This window comes from Peromyscus eremicus, chromosome 22 (genome assembly GCF_949786415.1).
Source record: "Peromyscus eremicus chromosome 22, PerEre_H2_v1, whole genome shotgun sequence".
Classification (NCBI taxonomy): domain Eukaryota; kingdom Metazoa; phylum Chordata; class Mammalia; order Rodentia; family Cricetidae; genus Peromyscus; species Peromyscus eremicus.
Genome location: NC_081437.1, coordinates 28247960 through 28265131, shown reverse-complemented (window position 1 = coordinate 28265131; position 17172 = coordinate 28247960). Strand labels below are relative to the sequence as shown.

The window sequence follows — 17172 nt, the reverse complement described above, 5'->3', positions numbered from 1 at the left end:
CAACACAGTTCTTGCAAGGGCAGGTCCTGACGACACTCCTCAGCTGTTTTTGTCTGAGAGTTGTTACTTTTCCTTAACCTTGGAAGGGTAATCTCACAGGGTAGAGATTCCAGATTGGTGTTTTTACTTTTTCTTTCTTTTTTCCTCCTCGACACTAAATATGTCACATCTTCTCTCTTCCTGTCTGTATGGGTTCCATGAAGTTGGAAGTGATTCCTGCCTTCGATTCTCTGTAAGTAACACAATTGTTTTTTCTGCTTGTCTCTCTGGATTTCAGTATTTTGACTTTCTGTAGTTTGGAAACACATGCCTAACTAGCATGTTCAAGGGAGGTGTAAATCCAGTGTGGTGTCTTCTGAGGTCCCTGCCTCCCTTGTGGGGTGTCTGACATGAATTTAGTTGTTATCTTTTACATTACTTTCTGTTTCTTTCTCCCCCATGGTATTCCTGTTACTCCTGTTACAACTTTTGTAGAGTTCTACAGTCTTCCCATACTAACTTTTCCTGGTTCTCTTTGCTTTCTGACTTTAAAGGTTTCTATTGAGATATCCTCAAGCTCAGAAACTCTTACTGTGCTCAAGTTACTCACGAACCTAACGAAGGCCATCTTCAACTCTGTTACAGTAGTTTTGATGGGCAGTATCCCCACACCTCATAGGAGTCCCCTATCTGCTCAAGTTGGCCACTTGTTCTACTTGAACTTTTAATGTGTTCCTCAAACCTGCTCAAAATTCCTGACCTGAAAATCCTCACATCCCTGCATACATGGGTTTATTGCTTACTCCACTTCTCAAGTTATGCCTTTTTTACTCAGCATGTCTTGTAATATTTTTTTTTTCTTGTTAGCTAGACACCCAGGAAAATTAGCTGCTGCAACAATGGTGTTAGTAACACAGTGCTCTTGTGTAGTTCACATGGAGCTTTGTCTCTGCTATGTGTCAGAAGTACAAGGGGATAATTTTACAACATCTTGTGTGAGAGCCTGGTTGAGCCCTTAGGTGACAAATCTCAAAATTATACGGTTCCCACATGTCTGAGACCTCCTGGATATTTTAAACTTCACAGTTCTCTACTCTGAGCCTTCAGGAATTAGTCAACCAATGTGCAGCTTTTCTACCTCAGTACTGGCTCCCACCAGGGTGTCAACTTATGACTCTCCACTCTGCTAAGCTGTCACACCTCGCAGACCCCCATCTGTCCCTCTGATCTCTGGTGGCCCTCAGGCCTGCTTGGCTCTACAAGGCATCTGGGCATCTGAACTCGGCCCTCACGCACGCATGGCAAGCGCTCGGCCTGGGGAGTCATCTCTCCAGACCCCTCTCTCTTTTAAATAGCGGTTGTGTGAAACTGTCCTGAAGAAAGAGAATCAGCATCTTCTCACCCATACAGGGCGTCAGGGACGGAAACAAAGCAATGATCCACCCCGTGGGTTCACCTGCAGTTACTTTCAGAACTAGCGGCTACTTACGGGTGGCTACCCTGCTAGGAAAAACTCTCTTTCCCAGCAACTGTTAATTGTTACTCCCTGGGGAGGGGTGGGACTTCGTGGGCCCCTCCCCTGCCCTATGATGGAAAGTTAATGAGCTCAATTCTGTACAAATATCCTTCCAGTAATTACAGCTGCACACTGTTCAACAGGGCAATGGCCACATGGTGTCTAGAGGACCGTGTGCCACAATAGCTACCCTGGCATATCCTCAGTGATACAACTTTGTGGCTTTGAGGTGTATGTCCCTGGTGACTAATGATGTTGAACGCATTTTCAGACATGTATTGCCAATGGTATTTTTTCTTTTGAAGACATATCTAATCAAGTTTTTGATCTTTCCTAATTGAGTTTGGTTTTCTCTTTTCAAAAAGTTTTTATATATTAACATTTGTTTATTGTGTTTGTGTGTGTGCGGGCATGCACACACGAAGTGCACACCTGTACATTAAAGCATCTGAAAGGGAGCTGGTTCTTTCCTTCCACCATATGGGACTCAGGGATCCACCTCAGGTTGTCAGGCTTGTGAGCCCATGCTGTTACCCAAGAAGCCATCGTACCCACCTGGTCTCTTCTTTTCCAGTTACTGTTCTGTGGTGTGTGTGTGTGTGTGTGTGTGTGTGTGTGTGTGTGTGTGTGTGTTTAAGAAATTCATCTCTAATTCGAATTCAAGAATGTGTTTTTTCATTCAAACTGTTTCTTTATAATAAATTAGACATGCTGCTTCTTATCTTCTCTACAGTGTAGTCCCAAGCCTTTGGCTGTTTTACAGCAGTTGTGGGTCTGTTCTCTGATTTCAGATATCAATGAATGTTTGACCATTTTCTTCATGCATTTATGTCTCTTTCTGTGTGAAATCAATGCACTTTCACTGTGGGTGAGTTTCCTAAGAGGTGAGTTTCTGTCTCTTTTTCATCTTCTGCTGTGGCCAGTTCCTTTCTCGTGGTAACCTGTTCGATGACATTGCCCAAAAGCCAAATTTGGTCAGGTGTCCCCTGGAATTCTTTGTGTCTCTCACTAATATGGAACAGAGATATGAGAGTGAAAACTGAGGAAGTCTTTTCTTTCTAATCATATCTTGTTTTTTCTTGCTCCTATCTCTCAGCTAAATACTCAGCTATTTCCTGTAGACGTTTTCTTCCACAACAATAGTTGAGATATTTTGTTTCCATTTTGGTCACAGCAAATGGGCTTCTCTGGCTTTCGTCCTCTGTCCAGTATAAATGTATTGTTCCTGGAGTTCCTGTATGGTCAGGATGATGAGGAAAAATGCTTTGGGCGGAGGTGGGGGACAAGAGCTTTTTCAGACAACTTGAAATGCTGCTATGGTAGCAACACATTACAAACGCTTCCAAAAACTTCTTAAACAACATGCAGCATTTCAGCCACAATATAATCTGAGATTCTGAAACTCACAGACACTCCATTTTGTAAAATTTTTCATGTTATAATGCAAGTTTTTGCCATGTTACTTCAACACCAAGCAGCATGCTTTAGGAGTCTGAGGGGTGAAACTAATAAAAAAATCTTTCAGGATTGGAGTGGTGCTATATTAACCAATGACTTTCCATCTCCCAATTCAGAGTTCCATTTTTAGGTAATTCTGACATCACGAGTCCTTTGATCCTGAAAGTGGTAGAGATGCTGTGTTAGACTTAGGGAGACTTAACATCCAATTTCAAATGGGCGGGTCTGTGCAAAGCAGTCCCTCCCTCATAGTGAGACAGGAAGGGCTTCCCCTCTGTCCTGTGCAGGTTTCCCAGGTGGGGAGCTTCCTCCCCTTCACATCATGCAAGAAGAGCTCCCCTCCAGGCCAAGGAGCAGGGTGCTTGATAGCAGCTGAGGGAGGAACACAGATATGGAAAAACTGAAGTCTCGGTGTTGCTAGGTCCTGGGGTGACAATCTGGTAAGGAAGCCAGGCTGGCCACAGCTATGGCCACACAGGCTCTTCTTGGACAGTCAGTGTTCTTCATAATCCTTGGGTAGACTTCTGTGTGCGGGTGAGGAAGGCTGGGCTGTCACTTTCTTTTCTCATCTGTGTCTAAGTTCCTTTGTATATGAAGACTTTGCTGAGTTACAAAGCATGGGCCCTTCCCCACTATCGAGAAGGGTTAGTAAAATAACACAACTGTATATTCTCTGAATATTCATTAGATCTCATCACTGAAGTTAACTGGATCTTGGTTTTTATTTTCTAGAAAAGTATGGACTATTGATTTATTCAATTTATTTAATAGTTCAAGCTTATCCAGGATATTTCTTCTCGAATTTCCTTTCATATATTCCCCCCTGGGCTTGAGTCCATTTCATTTGAATCTTCAAATTCACTTGCCTAAGGTTATTTATAACATCCTGTTTTATACTTCAGTCTCTGTACTACTAGCAATGATGTCACTACTCACATTTCCTATATTGCCTATAGTGCCTGAAGGAGCACACTTTTGTAACTATAAAGCAAGCCACTCATTTTTAGTTAGCTTTTTTTCTCTTGGGGCTTATTTTGTATAGTATTACCCAGCTAAAACAGCTTTCTCTTGGCAAGAATTTCAAGATAAGACTTTTCCTATTCTTTTATTTTCTACATTTCTATATAGGATATGGTTGGAATTTTCCTCTATTGAATCTCACAATTTAGTGAGAATACATTTTCATCCTAGTTACTGTTAATATTTTAGGTATGAACCCAAGGTACACAGATCCCTTCTCCCAGCCCACCTTTCGGCTATCTCCATATTTCTTTATCTTTCTTATCACATTTTAATAGATAAAGGTAATATAAATCTATAAATGCACCAAGTCACACCTAAAGAATGGAAAACAAAAACTACACCATCAGCCAACCATGCAGACAAATCATCTGAGAGAAATATAACATCCTTTCATAATAAAATTTCACAACAAATTAGGTGTAGAAGGAATGTGTCTCACAACAACGGCCATATATGACATCCCTGGGGCTAACATCATATTCCATGGCAGGGAGTTGGAAGCTTTCCCTACATGGAACAAGACAACACTACTGGAGATCCTTACCAAGGCAATTAGGTTCAAGAAATAGAAGGTCTGTAAACCAGAAAGAAAGGAGTTAAACCATTATGGACAGTAAGATGCATATGGAAAATCCTAAGGGCACACTGAAAATCTGTTTGAATGAAAAAAATTCGTTTAGTAGAGTTGCAGGATAAGGATAAGAAAAGAATTCTTAGAGAAAATCGGCAATATTTCTATACGGCAGCAACAAACTTCTCCCTAAAAGGTATCAGGAAAGCAATTCCATCTTTTAATTCCAGAATGAGTTTAGTCAGTAGGGCTGGAGACATGGCTCAGCAGTTTAAAGTATCTACTGCTCGTCCAGAGGACAGGAGTTCAGATCCCAGCATCCATGTCAGATGGCTCACATCCAACTTCAACTCCACCCTCCAGAGATCTGACACCCTCTTCTGGCCACTGCTGGTACTGCAATCATGTGTACCTCCTCTCCCTATCCTCCATCACATAAACATAATCAAAAATAAAACTTTTAAAACAGAATTAATATAACCAAAGAGATGTATACTCAGATGTACAAAATACTGAAAAACTGAAGACATCAATAATGAAAAGCTATTATTTTCATGAACATATTCCATGTTCATGAATTAGAAGTCTTCTATGTCCATACCACCTAGCGTAATCTACAGATCAATGCAATTTCCACCAAGTTACAAAGGTGTTTTTCACAGTTAAAAAATCTGAACTGTGCACAGATCCACAGAAGACTCCCAATATCCAAACCAATCTTTTTTTTTTTTTTTTTTAAAGATGTATTTATTTATTATGTATACAGCATGTATAACTTCAGGCCAGAAGAGGGCACCAGATCTCATTACAGATGGTTCTGAGCCACCATGTGGTTGCTGGGAATTGAACTCAGGACCTCTGCAAGAGCAGTCAGTGCTCTTAACCTCTGAGCCATCTCTCCAGCCCTCCAAACCAATCTTTAAGAAAAAGAACAAAGCTGGAGGCATTACATCTACTGACTTCAACACACACTACAAAGCTATAGTACAGGATGGTAATGGCACAGAAGTTAATTAGGGCAATTAAACAAAGTATGGCCAATGGACAATATACACTTGTATGAAAGTATCCTTATGCAATACAACATCATGTACAATGAACATATACAATGAGACTTAAAAACAAGGACCCCTCCTCACACTTGATTTTAAAAGACAGATGTTAAGAACACATACTGATGTCAAGAACACATACTGTGGAAAGGACACACTCTTTAGTAAATGGAATTGGGACAACTGGATACACATATGCAGATCAATGATATCAAATACTCCTCTCATTAGAAACTGAAAAAAGGAAAAAGGATTTAAGGTTTAGCTGTAAGTCCTAAAACTACACAACTATTAGAAGGAAATGTGAGGGAAAGTCTCCATAAAGTTGGTCTGGACAAGAATTTCTTAGAGATGATTCGAGAAGCATAGACAACAAAGGCCAAAAACAAGGCAACAGGATTACATCCAATTAAAGAGCTCTGTGCAGCAAGGGAACAGGATTACATCCTTTAAAGAGCTCTGTGCAGGAAGGGACAGCTTGTAATCAGAGAGACAGTCTATAGGACAGGAGAAAATAGTTACAAATCATGCTTCTAACAAGGGATAAATATCCAAAGCAGATGAGGAATTCAACACATTGATAACCAGAAAACAAGTAACTTGATTAAAAAAAATGAAAAAAGTGATAGAGAGATGGTTTGGCAGTGAAAAAATCCCTGCTGCTTTCCCAAAAGACCAGAGATTAATTTCCAGCACCCACGCCAGGAGGCTCACAACTCCTGCAATTCCAGCTCCAGAGGATCTGACGCCCTCTCCGACCTCAGCAGGCACCTGTACTCACATGCACATAAACACACAGACACATACACACGTAATTAAAACTACAACAAATCTTTAAAAAGTAAGGATGCAGAGGACCACCTCAAATATATATATTTGAGACAGGGTTTCTCTGTGTATTTTTGGTGCTTATCCTGGAACTCACTCTGTAGGCCAGGCTGGCCTCAAACTCACAGAGACTATTTTTAGCTCTCCTGTTGAGGTTATTATAGCTAACCAGTGCAATCAATTAATGAAAACAACCTGTCTTCCTAGAAATCTGATAACTGAGTCTTGTTTGGAAACTCATTGTTCACTTTTGTTTCAAGTTCATTCATTTCAAAATCAGACGCCTATGGGTACCATGTTGTCCTCAGAAATGTAGACACTCAAATGGTTAATTCAGTTTCTATCAAACTGAAAGTATCACAGATTCCACACTAGTTGTGTAATCCACAGTCCTTAAGGAACTTGGGGCTGATCAAATCAGCTGGCAGAAACAGGAAGCAATCATTATTTTTACAAATGATCCTTTACTGTGACCCACGTGAAAACAAAACTGCATGCAAGGAAAACCAAACACACACGAGCAACCACGGGGTGTATCTGGTTGATCTGTATCGAAACAAATTGAGAATTAAAGTGCACTCTGAAATCATGGGAACGACCACAACAATAAGGAAGTTCCAATATTTGCTCTGAATGCCTCACTGCCTCGCAAGAACACAAGAAGACCAGAGACTGTTTGTCACAACCAACACTCAGTGGATGGGACAGGCTCCCTCTCCTGCCTGTGGAGAACAATTAACTACTGCTCACCTGAAACATACTTTCCCCAGACACCATAAGATAATTTCAGTGAAATTTATAGTTGAAGTTTGGTAGGAAATATACTGTCGAGATATCTTTTATTCTTCATATAGAAACCTACTTACAAAAGAAATAATCCCTCAGGCAAAGGAAGTGGACCTAATTTTCTAACACAGCTGTGTAGAGCAGCTTTCCAACTCTCTGATGTGACCAGCCATTTTCTTACGTTTCTGCCTCCTTACAGAAAGCACGGCCACGCTGCCCAGCTCAGTCTGCTCTACGGTAACGTTTTCATCTGAAACCTAGCAGAGTCAGCTTCAAACATATTGTTTGCACATTTAGTTTTGGTGTGTGTGTTCACAGGTAAACACACATGTGCACACATGTGCAGGTCAGAGAACAACTCCTGGTAGTGGGTTCTCTCCTACCATGTAGGTTCTTGGGATCAAATGTGGGTCATCCACGAGGTTTGGTGGCAAGTGCTTGTACCCACTGAGCCATCTCACTGACCCAGAGATTTTTTTTTAAATTTTTTTAATGTTGCACAGCATTTCTCTATGTAGCCCTGGATGGCCTGGAACTATGGAGCAATCTGGCCTCTGACTCACAGCGATCACCCTGCCTCTGCCTCCCCAGTGGTAAAATTAAAGCATGTACCACCATGCCTACCTCAGAGTCAAGTTTTGATAATTAAGGCAAAATCAGGTTTTCTTAGACATTAGAAAAAAGCAAATATTCATATTAGGACTGTGTATACTGGCTATATTTGGGGGTCAGTGGCAGTATTTGGTGTTTATTTTTCTTAAATTTCCATTATTAATCATTCTTCAGAAAAGAAGTCAGGAAACATAAGAGCTGTGGCTATGGGGAAAGAGCATGATGCTCAGGGGCGGCTTCTGTGCAGCATTTCAGTAAGAATCATTTAGTTATTTTTCACAGTATCTGGAAATCAGACAGGAAATGAATGTAACATCAAAGGAGAGTAAATCTTAAAAGCCCTCCATACATTTCACCATTTGGGTAGCTTATTACAGAGGCCTCCACTGTCCCTGAAGAGCAACAGTGACGCCGTCATGTGGTGATGAAGGGAAACCATGACAGTAACACTTTGACACTGTTGTGAGAACACACCACACCCTTGCTCTTTGTCCATCAGGTGACCCGCTTGGCACAGAAAGGGTGTGCGCTGTCCTGCTCCACATCGGGAAACGGGCAAACACCGCACAGAGCCTTTCCTCTCCACAGTAAGGGTGTGCGCTGTCCTGCTCCACAACGGGAAACGGGCAAACACCGCACAGAGCCTTTCCTGTCCACAGTAAGGGTGTGCGCTGTCCTGCTCCACATCGGGAAACGGGCAAACACGGCACAGAACCTTTCTTCCCCTACGACTGCCGCCAGTTCTTTACAAATATGCAATACAGACCTTCCTTCCAAAGTCAAGTTGGGAACAAAGTGCAGATCTAGAAATCATCTAGTTCTGTTTGTTTCCTTCCCCATAACTTCATGTTTTCCTCTTCTCAGTGTCCTTTCAGAGACACAAGTACGTTAGCTTTCTTGGTCTCCATACAGTTTATAAACTGCAGATGTCACTTTATTTCAATCAGAGAGCTTGCTTCTGAGACACTGCTGTCATTAAAATTTCATGTATCAGAAAGTCAAAAATACGGTACATTAGGCAAGGACTTGGCCTAGCAGTGTGATTATCTGCTATTTTCTAGGCATTACAGAAGTGCACTTCCTGAGCGTTTTATCATTTAATACACAAAGCAGCCTTGTGAAGTAGCTGCCTTCATTTTCATAGATGAGAAAAACTGAGGTTTAGCTACAAAGTGATAAAGACGGTGCATAATCCCAAGCAGGCTGATTTGGGTGCTAACCACTAGAAATAGCACCTATGAAAAAGTTTTATAATAATTATTGTTTGGAAGCATCAGTTTTCTCACGATGAAACAAATACTGCCATTATTCCCAGGCAATCTATGCAAATCTTTGAAGTCATTTAGCGCGAGAAAAAAAACTAACTCCACATCCTAAGAAGCCTGAGATCCTTCACCTCATGATTTTTCTAAACTTTAATTATCCCAATGTAAAGGGAAAACAGGTCACTCCATGTGTTTAATCTACAGGCCAGAGTGGCTAATTTACAGGGAAAACATGGGATACTCACAGAGATTCTGTACGACTTATTACACAGACATTTGAATCGTGTTTCCTGATCACCTCGTCCTCCTACTGGTGAAGCTTTTATCTTTACAGCTCACATTTCTGTTCCTTGGGATGCAGGGTGCTCTTGGAATGAATCCTCCTGATGCTTCCACTAAGAATCCCTGAGAAGATGGAACACCCCCGGCTCACTGCAGATCACACTTCCCAGGTGGCTCTAAGCACGGAATCTATTAGGATGCACCTGCTGTTCTGACTGAAGAACCCTCTCCAGGTGGATCAGAATCAGTGAGCGGTGACCACTGTAACTCACCCTCATGTCCACAGCTACAAAATTCTTACTTTGACAACTATGGCCTCTGGCATGGTGAGCCTTTACATCCAGTGTTTGCTACAGGTTGTTAAGTCAGGACACCTCAACCACTGGGCAAAGAAACCCAGACTGGTCTAAATTAGATTCCAGTCTTCTACAGGGGAGGTTTGGGATAGCGAGTGGTTTGTTCACTCATCCATTGAAAACGTATTGGGTATCCTTGATATGTCAGATGCTGCACTGAGTGACAGGGACAGATTGGCAAAAAATGCAGTCTATGACTTCAGAGAGGGTGTGTGTGTGTGTGTGTGTGTGTGTGTGTGTGTGTGTGTGTGTGTGATAATGTGCAACAGGTGTCTGCATTCTGGAAATAAAGAGCAGGACAACTTGGGCCCCCAGAGTCTTGTCTACTGTGCCCCAATCCTTGTAAAAGGCCTCACAGAGAATTCTGACAGCACTCACTGGACATCTCCATGAACAATGCATTGACAGCAGAGCAAAGGGTCACTTGGGAAACTCACTGCAGACTATTCCCCATTTAACTGCCGAGAGACATCCAAAAACATTTCTGTACCGTACACAAAAATGCCATTTTAATGCCTGCACTAAGGTGAGGAAAAGGTAAAGAGACTATGATTTTCTTAGTTAATCCCATCTGTCTTTTTAAAGATTAGAAGTACCTCCTTTATCTTCAACATCACACAAGTTCTAGAAAACCTCAGGATTTCGGTTTCCATGGGTAGAAAACAGATACTACATGAAAAGTACATCTGTTAGGAAAAGTACCCAGAGATCAAATGCCACTAGCAAGTAGTGGTTTCCAGATTTTATTTTGAGGGAAAAATATTTCCTCTCCTCCTTTGAAAACTCCCTATGTAACAATAACGAGACCATGAAACAAACAATTACAATTCAGTGAATCAAGGACACATCTGTAACAATAAGCCATGACACATTTGTTCAGCCTCATGAGGGTAAATGCGTCTGACATGCTCTCTCATATAGCATATTCTAATGTCTTTAAAACGACCATTCACTAGTGTACTTCAATGGGCGTGTGTAGTGGAAAGTGTACACACCTTAAATTCCAAATCACACCAAAGCAGAGACGACTACTTCAGAAACTAACAATCCTCATGGTTGGATTAGACTTTGTGAGTGTCTTGTAGGTATGTGTGTGCGTGTGCTTGTGTGTGTGTGTGTGTGTGTGTGTGTGTGTATGGTCAAGAACAATAACTGAACATGCAAGAATTCACTCTGTTGCTACAAACGGGATTTTTGGCTCTTTTATTATTAAAACATTTCCATAATCGTTTTAAAGAAGCCTGATTTTGGCTACCATACTAACATTTGGGTCCTGGACAAAAAGGTAACTGGGACCTAATCATGTCTCAGTGAAGGCCAGAAGTCCACGTGTTTACAAGTTCAGCCCACACAAATTCAGACAGCCTCCAAATAACTCATTGACAGTCTTAACTGCAAAAAGAAACAACAGACCAACAGATATTAACTAAAGTCAGAGAGCAAAATCATTGCAAAAGGAGTTCAGAGAAAGACAATAAAGGGCAGAAGAAATGGCAGCTTGCTTAAACGCTAATTACAGAGCAAAGACTGAGATCTAAAAAGGAGCAGATTAGAAGTAATCCTGCTGAGAGCAGAGATTAGCAGCCAGGGTTCCCATGAAAGCAGGGGAAGAGAGTGTAAGAGCCAGAGGCTGTGAGTGACAAGGAGGAAACCATGTCCTCTGGACACAGCAGAGCAGCTGCAATATAAACACCTAGGCGTTGTGACAGCATGCACGAGACTTGGGCAAGCTCAAGCTGGACCAAACCACAGCATGGGGAGGGCATCTGGGCATGAAATCCCACCCCCAGCCATGGAGCTGTTGGCCATTGCTAGCTTCAGGGAGAGGGTGAGCCGGTTTTCTCTAACAGTGTAGCCCCTTTCAAGTCAACTATGCTCCTGGAGAAGACAACACATCCAAGAAGATTTGGGTAGCACATATTGGTCTTGATTCTGTGTCTTAAAGGATGAAACTCCGGATGGTTAGAGAAGGGGGCAAGATCTAGCAAGATTTAGGGGGTAAGGAGTCAATATGATCAAAGCACACTGTATGAAATTCTCAAGAACTAATAAATAAAATTATATATCTCTCCAATCCAAGAAAATTAAAGTTCTGTTAAATGAGTTCAAGGAAGAGATCACACACACACACACACACACACACACACACACACACACACACTCACACACACACACACACACAAATGGGAAGGGAACCTAATAGAAATGCAGCATGCAGGTTTCCCCAAGTCTCTCTTTAGTCTCACAGACTAAATAGATGAAAGATCAGGTAAGCTGCAGCTGGTCCTCCAGAATACCTGCCTCACCCAGTGTCCACAATCAGAGGCTCTGCAAGCCAAGTCACCTTTGGACTGTTTGCCTCTAGGACACTGCATTCAGACAAGAGGGTTGGAGGTCCTCTCTCTCCCCAGGGAAACACAGTGGCTCAAGAAAATGCAAACACCACACACACACACACACACACACACACACACACACACACAGCACACGAGGGAGTAACAGACTCTGAGGCGTCAGGGTACCTGCTTCACTTTTCAGCGAAGCTGACCCGCTAACAAAATACCCTCCCGACCAAAGGGCACCTCAGCACCTTCGGTGTCCCGTTCCTCACTGGGAAGAAATGACAAAGGGCACCAGACAGCTGAGGGGAGCTTGGATTGTAACAGGTCGAGGCAAACAAAACGTGAAAAGGTAAATTCGGAGAGTGGAGACAATGTAAGACAAAACTCCACAAATCTGCTGTCCTGAGATCCATGAAAGGAAAGACACTATGGAAAGGACACAGAACAAGAAATTCCTAAGAAACTATTAGCATGGACGCCGAAACCCAAAAGTTCCATTAGCTGAACCAGGAAAATAATGTTGTGAGAAATTATTTCTCTTCACATGGAACTAAAAAAGCAGGAGATGGACAGGGCATAAAAGAAATGAAGGGAATCTTTTCCGAAACTGTAACATGAATAATGAGAAATCCAGGGGACGGTATTCTCAGTATGCGAGTATGCCAGCGTCCACAGTGAAAGGGGTAAATATTCCACACATACAATCATTAAGACGAAATACTGGGGATAAAGTGAAGGTTCCAAACTTCCCACAGAAAACCCCAATTGCCCAACAGAGACCCAGACTGCACACGTTTCATCGGACAGACAGACAGAATCTGAAGCTGTACAACAGCTGGTGATGGTGGTAATAGGTGGGGATGGGCAGTGGACTCCTGCTACATCTCCCTGCCAAGAGCAATTAGAAAATCAGGGAAACTATGGTTCAGAAGTCCCCTGCACCACCACCACCAAAAAAAAAAAAAAAAAAAAAAAAAAAAACAAAATAAAACAAAACAAAACCCCAAAACCCAAACCCCACAGTGCAGAGGACAGCCAAAGGGACAAACTCAGGAAAAGGGGGAACTTAGAGAGGAGTGAGTGACAAAGTGTTGAAAAAGCTCCTGGAAATCTGATGGGGCTCAAGGAACGAAAGTTGGATGGTAAAGACGAGGTCCCCCGGGCTTCCGACAGCCTGTCACCAGGCTCAGGTGCCTCACTCGGCCATCGGTGTTCCTTCCTGGAACGTGGCAATCTTGCTTCGTGCCTGTGCACTACAAGGAAGCTGACCCGGAACGCTCGCTCTCAAGGCGACCATGCATTCTTCTCGTGAGGTGTCCTTCACTTGGGGCCTCCCAGGCTTTTTCCACTTGAGGAACCGTTTAGTGGTCCTCGCTGCATATTGTCCACAGATTTTCCACACAAGCGAGGAGCGAGTACAAAATACCCTCCAGTGCTGCTAACTGTGGCCGAGGCCCTCCCTTCCTCAGAGACCACATTCGCATTTCTCGTCTCCAGGAAGAGCTACAGAGAGGAGCTTCTGGACGGAATGAACACCAGAAGGCGGTTTCAGGGAGTTCTGTGGATCTGTGTCTGCCCTCTTCATCTCTGCCCTGACAAGCATGTTCCAGCCACCGAGAATCCACAAGCTGAGCGTCTATGGATGTCTATGGAGTGCCACTGTGCAAACTGTACTTTCCATGTCTGTAGCCGTCTAATTGCAAAGGAATTCGCAAATACCGTATCCTGCCTTATAGGCCACTCACTTGTCTCCCGGGGCTCTAGCTACCCCACCACTACGACTCTCAGGGTAGAGGGAGATTTGGATATGACTGTCTTTTTTTTTCAAACGAGGCCTGTGTTAACTCAGCTGAATGATCAACACCAATCTCTACTTGAGGTTTTGTTAGGACTTCAGAAGCCAATGATGAGGCAGACCAATGAAAGGTATACTTCCCAACTAATTCCGGTTATCTGGAGGGAGGGGAGGCATTGGTTGTACAACACAGAATAGCAGGGAAGAATGCTAAGAGGAGGCTAGACAGGGCAGAGGGGTGAAGAGCGGCAGGGTGAGAAGCCAGGGGAGCAGCTATTAACAAAGATGTTGATACACTGTGCTGTGACTGGCTTAGAAATGGGGCTCTTTGCAGAGAAATCATGCAGTGTGTCTCATGCTTTAATTCGCTCTTTATTCTTAATCTATTGCTACCTAACAAGTGATTAAAACCTTTGCAAATTAAAATAATACACACGTTATCTCAGTGGGTGTATGTAGGTCAGGAGTCCAGGTGTGGCTGAGCTGGGTCCTCTGCCTATGACCTCAGAGACTGCAATCAGGGTGTCACCTGGGACAGGGACCTTACATGAGGCTTGATGGGGAAAGGGTCAAGGATCACTAAAGCTGTCAACAGGAGTCAGTTCCTTGCAGTGTAGGACTCATGGCTCTGGTTTTTCTTGGCTGTTGGCTCAAGGCTGCATTTAGCTTCATGTTAGCATATAAGCAGGACAGCTAAGAGCATGGCAGTCAGGATTTGGGAGCTGGCTAGTAGCCTAAAAGAAAAAGCCTGTTACAAACAAAAACCAAACATATTCAGGAGTACACCATCTCACTGAAGCATATGGTAAGCTAATGTAGGAGAGGGAAAAATAAAGAAACTTCTTTCGTTAATTGCTAATTTTACTTTTTCATTATGAAACATTTCAAAATTTCAAAAATTCTAAAGACAAATTTAAGGTATCTGATCTTTTCAGAAATAAAAATAATTCCTCCAGGCCCAGGAAGTGGCATCACAAGAAGTTAATGAAGACAAGATGTGCTCAGCCAGCAGCCACGTCGCCTGTCTTACCTGTCCTTTTGGCACACCTCACCGAGGGCTGGCAGGAAGTGGGAGGCTCTCTACACGTGACAGTGTAGACTTAGATCTGCGAAGCTCAGGAACCCCCAGGTGAAGAATATTCAATAAAGCCCCGAGTGCTGACATGCATGAAGAACGTTCTATTATAAACCCGTTTTCACTTCCTTGCAGCTTTCCAAAAAATTAGCCTTTTGTGGTGAAATTTTCCATGCTTAGTTTCAGCCCAAAGGTGATTATTTTGCAAAGTTTGAGAAAAATATATTAAATAGTTTTTGAGTTAAGAAAAGATGAAAAAAAAAAAGACCACATAAATTTTCCACTTTGAAAGCAGTTTCAGGATTTGCAAAAATATTCAGATAGCTAACAATGGCTGAAGTTGAAAAGTTGAAATCTTCCATGTGTCCAGTTTTCAACAAAGTAGTCTGAGTGATTCAGGGAAGACAGCACGTGTACACACACATAAACAAACACATTCTGGATCGGACAGGATGGCTCAGTGAGTAAAGGCACCTGCTGCCAAGCCTGATGACCCAAGTTCTATCCCTGTGACCCACACAGTGCAAGAGTGTGCTGACCCCTACAAGCTGACCTCTGACCTCCACATGTGTGCAGTGTGGGCATGTACGACCACACACATCTGCACATCCAGGCACACAGAATACATTAAAATGTAAAGAACATTTAAAAGACAAATATATACGGAGTCAGAGTCTAAGAAGTCACTGGAAGAACAGCCTTCTACTCTAATACAAACGTCCCCTGAATAGATTTACCGTTCTCTAACATGGAAGTCTTTCACAAGTCCGAGTAGTCATGGCTGACTATCTGATCACTGTGTTTTCTCACCCCAGGGCAATAGTGGGTCCCAGGGACACAAGTGTCCAATGACTGCACTGCTCCTGTGGAATTCAGATCCTTCACTGTACTGTCCCATAGGCCCCCATCTCAATTCTACAAGTCTGATCCTGTTTGTAGTTCAATTTCTGCCCTTAGCCACGTCTCAATGCCAACTTCTTTTACCTTCTGCCTTGACAACATTCACGCATGCTCTGATCCCTCCAAATTCTCCCCAAACTCCCTGCAAAGCAAACATTCACCCACTTCCCATCACAACTCCCCTTATGGCCTTGAAGAACTCAAGTATTGAAGAAACAACAGCAAACATCTTTACTGAAGTAAAAGGAGCTGGAGAGATGGCTCAGTGGTTAGGAGTGCTAGCTGCTCTTGCAGAGGACCTGGACTGGATTTCCAGCACACAGGGCAGCTCACAAAGGACTGTAACTGGAGTCCCAGCAGATACGGCGCCCCCTTCAGGTCTCCTCTGGCACTACATGCATGTGGTAAACAGATGTACATGCAGGCAAAACACCCGTATGCATAAGGATAAAAATGGGAAAATGAAAAATATATATGTTCCCTCGATCACTTCCTTATTTCCTGTATTGCATTTTTCTCCTCATTGGTCGGCTTCTAGGTGAATATCTATCACTCAACATTCTGCAGCTTCCTTCTCTTATTTCACTAACGATGAACTCTCCAGGGTAACCTCCAATGTTAACTCGAGCAATTGATGCTTTCCACCTCCTTATATTCTTAAGCAGGTGTCAGTTTACTTCAGCTATCCATTACTGTAGAGCGCTGCTCCCTCTCAGGACTCTGCAGGTGAGGAATTCCAACAGGACTCAGCTGGATGGCAGTGCGGCTCCTGGATCAGCTGGGCCACTGATGCAGCACTCAGTGGTCTGAAGGGCCGCTTTGCCAAGTGCCTCGGGACCCTCTCATGCGGCCAGCCAGGCAATGCCAGAGCAGCTAGACCTTGAATATGGCAGCTGCCCACTGAGGTGGAGGAAACAGAAGGTCTCAGACCTCTGAGGTCTGGACTTGGAAGTACCAGAACCTCACGTCCGAGCACTGCAGTGACTTTTTGAAATAGGTCAGGTGCCCAGCCTCAGTGCAAAGGGGAGGAAACGAACTCCATGTCTTGAGGGTGAGTGACAGGGAGCCAGGGCTCTCCAGTCCTCCACACACTGCACCTCTGCGGACCTCCTTTCCCTTCTCACAGCTTCTGTGCTACACCAGTCTGGATGAATGATTCTCAAAACTTCTCCTTAACTCACAATTAGATATACATTCCAGACTGTAACCTGAGATAGCAGCACACACTTGTAAAATGAGAAACAAATGTCTCACAATAAATACCTACATTACAATAGAAATCCACGCTGTTCTAGTTTTTTTTTCCCCCCTTGGTTTTTCGAGACAGGGTCT

At 43.1% G+C, this 17172-nt stretch overlaps 1 long non-coding RNA gene across 1 annotated transcript; it reads left to right on the top strand.

Annotated features, from left to right (window-relative positions):
• LOC131897568 (uncharacterized) lies at positions 1-13816 on the top strand. The gene is made up of 3 exons (XR_009375730.1): positions 1-232; positions 9452-9698; positions 13568-13816. It is a non-coding gene; the product is annotated as an uncharacterized LOC131897568 (long non-coding RNA).
• The last annotated feature ends 3356 nt before the right edge of the window (positions 13817-17172 follow it).